At 35.7% G+C, this 8,794-nt stretch overlaps 1 pseudogene; it reads left to right on the top strand.

Moving 5' to 3' along the window:
* The window catches only part of LOC101514135 (sugar transport protein 11-like), a 1,990-nt pseudogene extending 1,748 nt beyond the window's left edge, over positions 1 to 242 (top strand).
* Positions 243 to 8,794: the final 8,552 nt, after the last annotated feature.

Raw genomic sequence — 8,794 nt, 5'->3', positions numbered from 1 at the left:
TATTTACATTTTTCATTGCACAAATCTTTCTCACCTTGCTTTGCCATTTGAAGTTTGGTCTTTTCTTCTTTTTTGCCGGCTTTGTCGTTATTATGACAATCTTCATAGCCTTGTTCTTGCCCGAGACAAAGAATGTTCCTATTGAAGAAATGAATAGAGTGTGGAAGTCACATTGGTTTTGGGCTAAATTTATTTCTGATGAGGGTGTTGTTGGTGAAGTTGAACACAACACTCCTCGTTAAAGTTTATTAAGATGTAATTTTCAAATTATCAAAGGATGAATGATGAATGGATTGTACTTCGTTTGTAGTTGTAATTAAACACTCACAGTGAACTCCTCGTTTTGTTATATATTACAATATATATGTTTGGCTAAAATATCGATTTTGTCTTTTATCTTTTAAAAGACTCATTTGGATCCTTTATTTTTATTAAATATTGCATCTTTTTCCTTTTAATCCTGGCATTAAATGTATGTTAGAGTGATTTTTAACCCTCTTAAATGACATCTACGACATGTCAAAAATAATTGACATGGTCATCTACTTTAAAAAGGATCAATAGTTGACAAAGTTGATGACATCAAAGAGAAAGTCAAAAAGAACTTTGAGAAGATATTTCAAGATCTTGATTGTAATCAAATTGGATTGGACGAGATTATGATCAAGTATATTTTTTATATTGATAATTTGAATGTCATTACTCCGTTCATAAATTAAAGAAGTTTAAAGAGATAGTGTGGAGTTGTGAAAGTAATATAAATTCATAGTCCAGTGGTTTAAATTCTAATTTCATTAAAAAAAAATTAAGAGTTGTTAAAATAATGTAGTTAATTGCATCGAAAAGTTTCATAATAATGTACGGGGGGCAGACCAGATAAAGTATGTGTGACATGTCATATTTTTCTCTCTCTCTCTCTCTCTTCCTCACGGATACACACTGAAGCATAACCTTTATCTCCTGCATCACAACAACAATTCTTTCTCATTTTCTCTAAAAACACTCCAACACACAACCCCTCATTTAATGTTCATCATCTTCATAATGTCTCACTTTTCCTTTTCCTCGCAAATTTCTTCAAAAAAAGCAACAGTCCTCTACCTGCACTCCGACACCTTGCATGTCCATTTCCTCCTTTACAAATCCACTAATTCTCCAAAACCACATAAAGGAAGATAAGGAGTAGAGTTGGGGAATCTCCAAATTCAAACCAATGAATAGAAAGCAGAATAGGAAAGAGATGAGATGGCAGACAACCTCCACAACTCAGCTCGAATTAAAGTGACTTCTTCTTGGCAAATAATGAGTTCTTTTCTTAGAACAAATTTCACTTTTACATGAGGGTTTTCTGGGCTCAATTTTAATTTCAATTACTGTTAGAAATTATTTTATGGGTTTTAAATGATAAGATTCTAAAAGTTGAGGGTGAGCAAAAACTGTGAGGTTTAACATGTAGGAAATGTTTGAAAATCTGCATTTAATTCATTGAAAATCATTTGCATTGGTTGTGTGGATGATTCTACTATTTTAAGAATTAAGGGAATGGGGGTTAAATGAAGTAGACTAATTACTGAGTTAATGTGTTTCCCAACCATCTCTGAACGTTATTATGCCTTTGATTCTTCTTTATCTCGTCTGCCTCTGATTCTTCTTTATCCCGACTGCCTCTAATTCTTCTTTATTTTGGCTGCCTCTGATTCTTCTAATTCTGGTTTCCTCTAATTCTTATTTGTTTTGTATGCTTATGATCCTTCTCTATTATGGTTGCCTTTGATTCTTCTTTATTTTGGTTGCCTCTGATTTTTCTTTATTATCGTTGCCTTTGATTGTTCTCTATTCAAAATGACTTTGGTCCAAGTTTTCCTCTAACCGAACTGCCTCTGGTCCAAGTCTTCCTTAGACCAGGCTTGTAGTCCAAGTCTTCTCCTGATGCGGTTGCCTTTGGTCCAAGCTTTCCTCTAACCAGGCTGCCTCTTGTCCAAGTTTTTCTCTGACCGAGCTGCCACTGGTCCAAGTCTTCCTCTGACCAAGCTGCCTCTTGTACAAGTCTTCTCGTGATTGGGCTGCCTCTAGTCCCACCCTTCCTCTGATTAAACTGCCTCTAATTCAACGACTTCCTCTAATTAAATATTTACTCTAATTAAGAGTTTCTTTGACGAATGACTTGATGCTAATCTTATCTTCTATTTTACATATTGTTATTGTTGGACTTTAGTCTTTTGAATCCTAATTTTGACATAATTAACAAACATACAATGTTCATACACCACATGATAAATCTAATATTTGAATTGAGCAAGATTCCAGGAACAACAATCAAATCCTACACACTTGGAACATATTGCTTGGAACACAAGAAATCAACAAAAGTTGATTTTTGACTGAAGTAAATCGATTGGGAAATCGATTCCATAACAAGGGTGTAAGGAAACACAACTATTTGTTTTGGTATAATCGATTGGGCAATCGACTGATTAAATTAGAAATGAAAATTGCACAAGTCAGTAGCACCCCAGTTTTGAGGGTAATCGATTGACAAATCGATTATACATTTCACAAATAAACCTGATTGAAATAAATCGATTGGGAAATCGATTGTACAAGTCACAGTGACACCCCAGTTTTAAGGGTAATCGATTGGCAAATCGATTGCTTAAATATCTTTGCAAAATAACTTTTCCTGTGACAAACACAATCGATTGGACAATCTATTGTGTAAAATTTCAATCAAGTTAAGTTTGGTTGCAATCGATTGGGAAATCGATTGAACTAAACTCCAGGTAAGAACGTTTTCAGCCAAATACATACAAATCGATAGTCATGTCGATTAACATCAAAATAGCTGAGTCACTGAATTAAACACAATCGGTTGGCAAATCGATTGAAAGATCTTTTGAAATATCAGTGAACTCTGAGCTTGTGGCCAAATCGATTCTGAGTATTTGTTAATCGATTATGAAGACTTAATAAATCGATTACGAAATCGATTGATATGTGTTTTATTTTGAACATAACATCTGCAATCGATTACGAAATCGATGCATATCAGTCTTAACATAATCACTGAAAAATGTTGTTTAAAGAATCGATTGGTAAATCGATTGGCTTATATAGTTTCAAGATTCAAGAAAAACAAGACACACGATAATCGATTGGCAAATCGATTAGACTGGTTTTATCACTTTAAGAAATCGATTGGTGAATCGATTGATTAATATGTTTTTCAGAAACTATATAAACTGTCTTCAATCATTCTTTCAAAACAATCTGAAATACACTTTGAATATTCTTGATATACAAAAGAACTCTCAATAACACTTGGTTAACACACTGAGATTGCTTTTTCAGATCACAGCCAAAGAGATTATCAACAATCAATAAAAGAGCTGGAAAAGTGATCTTGAAAGACAAGGGTTCTCATGAACAATCTTTGAATATCCAGAATTGTGAGAAGCCATATTGACCAAGATTGAAGACTACTTTTTGTTCTTCCTTTATTCTGTTTGTAATAATACTTTGAAAAGAAACGAAAGCGAGAAAAGCCAGCTTGAAACTGGTGGCTACTTTCTTGGGTGAGAGTGCTCAACAAGAAAGAGTCGTACTTTGATTCTGTGTTAGATTGCTGAGTATCTACAAGGATCAGAGGGTGATCAATAGGAAAGAGATCATTAAGATAGATAGGTTTCGGGGAGGAAACTGGACAATCTGTAATTGATTCTTTCTATTGGAGAAGAAAATCTGAAATCCGTTTGGATTGTCAGGACTGGATGTAGGTTGTCAAGTTGACAACTGAACCAGTATAAATTCTTGGTGCAATCTTCTCTAACCCTTAACTTCTTTAATTTTCTATCCTGATATATTTGTATATGTGATTAATATTAGATGCATGTTAAACATATTCCTTGATAAGTAATATTGTTTAATCTGTTAATTTGACTTGCATGCATCTTTGTTAACCTCATATCAATCTAATAAACCTTGCTAATCTTGTATGCCGCAATTTAAATTCCGCTGTGTGTATGAAATTGATTTAATTTCTTAAAGAACTGATACATTCCGATTATTTCGAGGTCGTACCAACCAACAATTGGCCTCAGAGCCTAACTTTTCGAGAGGTAACACTCATAAAAGCATTATGGCCTCAAACGATTTTCTGGGAGAAGGCGCATCGTTAGCAAGACCTCCAGCTTTCAACGGAACAGCTTATATGTACTGGAAACACAGGATGCTGATCTTCCTGGAAGCCAGTGGCATAGACATCCTTGACGGTGTTGAAAACGGTCCATATATTCCCAAGATTGCAAGAACAAATGACTCAATGATTCTCAAGCCTAGAGCCGACTGGTGAGACGATGACAAAAAGAAGGTAGGTTATAATGCTAAGGCTAAGAACATTATAACATCTGCTCTTTGTGCAGAAGAATTCTTTAGAGTATCAAACTGCAAGTCAGCAAAAGAAATGTGGGACATTCTTCAAGAAACACATGAAGGAACCACAGATGTGAAGAGAGCTCGCGTAAACACACTTATGCACGAATACGAATTATTCAGCATGAAAAAGGACGAATCCATCAGCGATCTGCAAACCAGATTCACACACATTGTGAATAATCTTCACGCATTGGGAAAGCAAGTGGACAACGAACAGCAGATTGGAAAAATTATGAGGTGTCTAACCAGAGAGTGGCAGCCAAAAATTACAGCCATAGCTGAATCTAAAGATTTAGCAAATATGACGACTGCAACTTTGTTTGGAAAACTAAGGGAACATGAAATGTAACTACATCGACTGGACGAATCAGAAATGGAAAGCCGGAAAAAGAAAGGATTATCTATGAAGGTTCAAGCCCAACAATCAAAAACTGAATCAGATAGCTGCTCAGATCAATCCAGTAGTGAATCTGAAGAGCCGGAAATCGGGTTGCTTGTCAAGAAATTTAAGAAGTTTCTGAAGAAGAAAGACAACAAATTCAGAAAACCATCTAGCTCCAAGACTACTGACAACAAGACCATTACATGCTATGAATGTGGTAAAACTGGTCACATAAAGTCAGAATGCTACAAATTGCAAAACAAGAATAGAGCTACAAAATCAAAAGGCAAGGAACCAGTCACCAAAACCAGAAAAGCTTACATTGCATGGAATGATAACGATGAATCCTCTGCCTCTTCTGATGAAGAAGAAGTCAATTTGTGTTTCATGGAAAATACAGATTCAGAATCAGAAAATGAGGTTAGTTCACAATCTAATCCAACATATGATGAGCTACAAGAAGCTTTCAATGAACTGCATGATGATTATGTGAATTCCATAAAACAGTTGTTAAGCACAAAGAAAATGCTTGAACAAATGAATATTGAACATAAAGAAATTGAAAATTTATGTGAACAACTGAAAAAGGATTCACATGAAAAATCTGCAAAGTGCATTGAACTTGAAAATACTGTTGCATCATTAAAATCTGATTTATTGAAGTTTGCTAATAGTAAAGATAAACTGAATGTCATACTTAGCAATCAAAGACATGTTCATGAAAAATCTGGTTTAGGATATACACCAAATATGCATGTTAAAAGAAATAAAAACAGATATGGTATTGGTTATATGCAAACCAGAAATGTCAAACATGGTCAAAAATCTGCTATTGCTAAGAGTATGTATGACATCTTTACTAAACCAAATAAACATTCATCCTTTGATGGCAAATGTCATTTCTGTTGCAGAAAGGGACATTTTGTGTCTAATTGCAAATTTAAAAAATTAGCCAATCAAGGATGGAAGCTAGTTTGGATAGAAAAGAAATCTGTGTTTGACACTAACCAACCAGGACCCAATTTAAATTGGGGACCTAAAACAAAATTCTGATTTTGTATTGCAGGTGTGCTTGACATCCACGAAACACTCATGGTATCTAGATAGCGGATGCTCAAAGCACATGACTGGTGACAAATCCAAATTCCTGTCCCTGACATTAAAGGAAGGAGGCTTTGTCAAATATGGTGATAACAACAGAGGAAAGATCATTGGAATTGGTGATGTAGGCGATGAATCAACTGCAGTAATCAAAAATGTGCTATATGTTGAAGGATTAAAGCACAACTTACTGAGTATAAGCCAGCTATGTGACAAAGGTTTTCAAGTAAGTTTTTCATCACAATCTTGCATTATTGAGCATAAAGATGACAAACACATAAAGCTAATTGGGGACAGAATCAACAACATTTACATGTTGGATTTCAATTCTGTACCAAGTGCAGTATGCTGCTTGTTATCCAACTCAGATGAAACATGGCTTTGGCATAAAAGAATTGCTCACATACACATAAATCATTTGAATAAACTTGTCAGCAAACAGTTAGTCTTAGGTCTACCAAATAGGAAGTTCTCTAAAGATAGACTGTGTGATGCATGTGAGAAAAGTAAACTGGTTAAGACTCCATTTCCCTCTATAGACTTGGTTAGAACAAATAGAGTTTTACAACTAGTTCACATGGACCTTTTTGGACCTGCCCAAGTTAAGAGTTTAGGTGGAAACCTGTATGGATATGTGCTGGTTGATGATTATTCTAGATTCACATGGACTTACTTTTTAGCTCATAAAAGTGATACATTCTCTGTTTTCAAAAAGTTTGCTGCTTTAGTACAAAATGAGAATGATTTGAAAATTGTTTCAATAAAAAGTGATCATGGAGGTGAATTCCAAAATGATCTTTTTCAAAATTATTGTGAATCAAATGGAATCAACCACATCTATTCAGCCCCTAGGACACCACAGCAGAATGGGGTAGTGGAGAGGAAAAATAGATCCCTAGAAGAGTTAGCTAGGACCATGCTTAAGGACTCCAACCTACCTAAGTACTTTTGGGCAGATGCAATTAGTACAGCCACCCATGTTGTGAATAGAGTTCTCATTAGGCCCCTGCTTAGGAAAACACCCTATGAGCTTTACAAGGGTAGAAAACCAAACCTGTCCTACTTTAGAATCTTTGGTTGTAAGTGCTTTGTTTTGAACAATGGCAAAGAACACCTAGGAAAGTTTGACCCTAAGGCAGATGAAGGTATCTTTTTAGGATATTCCCAAACTAGTAAGGCCTATAGAATCTACAACAAAAGAACAAAAACCATAGAAGAGTCAGTTCATGTAAAGTTTGATGAATCTTTTACAGAAAACTTGAACAAAACTCCTTCTAAGGTTAATGATATTTTGGATGATGTTGTAGAATCTGAACCCCTAGAACAACCTATAGCTGATCCTCCAACTAGTGCAGACCCTATAGAACCTATAGAAACCAGTGAGTTACCTAAGGAATGGAGATTCAATAGAAACCACCCCTTAGACAACATCATAGGTGACATCTCTAGAGGTGTGTCAACTAGAGGAAACCTTAGAGAGTTCTGCAACCTCACAGCCTTTGTGTCTCAGATTGAACCTAAGAACATTAAGGAAGCCCTTTTAGATAGTGAGTGGATACTTGCTATGCAAGAGGAGTTAAACCAGTTTGAGAGAAACAAGGTGTGGAACTTGGTACCTAGGCCAGAGGGTAAGCATGTTATAGGAACTAGGTGGGTGTTCAGAAATAAGTTAGATGAGAATGGTGTGATAACTAGGAATAAAGCCAGATTAGTTGCAAAGGGTTATAGTCAAGAGGAGGGAATAGACTTTGATGAGACCTATGCCCCTGTAGCTAGACTAGAAGCAATAAGGATTTTGTTGGCCTATGCATGTATCATGGACTTCAATCTATATCAAATGGATGTGAAGAGTGCATTTCTTAATGGAGACCTACAAGAGGAAGTTTTTGTGAGCCAAACACCAGGTTTTGAAAATCCAGATTTTCCTAACCATGTGTATAAACTCTCAAAGGCCCTCTATGGGTTGAAACAAGCTCCAAGAGCTTGGTATGAGAAACTCAGCACTTTCCTCATTCAACAAAATTTTTCTAGAGGAAATGTTGATAAGACACTCTTTACAAAAACTATTGAAAATGACATCTTGCTGGTCCAAATTTATGTTGATGACATAATATTTGGATCAACAAATGATAAACTTTGCAAAGAATTTGAAAACTTAATGAAAGGTAAATTTGAAATGTCAATGATGGGTGAACTGTCATATTTCTTGGGATTTCAAATTAACCAAACCAAGCAAGGCATTTTCATTAGTCAATCCAAATATTGTTCTGATTTGATAAAGAAATTTAACTTTGATAAACTTAAGTCCATTGATACACCCATGAGTCAAGGAAATTTCTTAGACCGAGATGAGAAGGGTAAGCCTGTAGATGTCACTAGATTTCGTGGTATGATTGGATCTCTGCTCTACCTTACAGCAAGCCGACCAGATATTATGTTCAGCGTTTGTATGTGTGCAAGGTATCAATCGAATCCGAAGGAATCTCACCTCACTGCAGTAAAGAGAATTTTCAGATACTTAGTAGGTACTAAGAATCTTGGTTTGTGGTATCCAAAAGGTTCAACATGTACTTTGGTTGGTTATTCAGACTCAGATTTTGCTGGTTGTAAACTTGACAGAAAAAGCACTTCAGGTACATGTCATCTACTTGGTAATTCTCTAGTGTCCTGGTTTAGTAAGAAGCAAACAAGTATTGCTTTGTCTACTGCAGAAGCCGAATACATAGCAGCTGGGAGCTGTTGTGCTCAAATCTTGTGGATGAAACAGCACCTAATGGACTTCGGTGTTGATTTGGGAACAGTGCCGATCATGTGTGATAACACAAGTGCTATCAGCATAACCAAGAACCCAGTAATGCACTCAAGGACAAAACACATTGA

The sequence above is a fragment of the Cicer arietinum genome, chromosome 4 (assembly GCF_000331145.2).
Source record: "Cicer arietinum cultivar CDC Frontier isolate Library 1 chromosome 4, Cicar.CDCFrontier_v2.0, whole genome shotgun sequence".
NCBI classification, from domain to species: domain Eukaryota; kingdom Viridiplantae; phylum Streptophyta; class Magnoliopsida; order Fabales; family Fabaceae; genus Cicer; species Cicer arietinum.
Note: the sequence above shows the minus strand (reverse complement) of the source record. Positions and strands in the feature narration are given on the sequence as shown.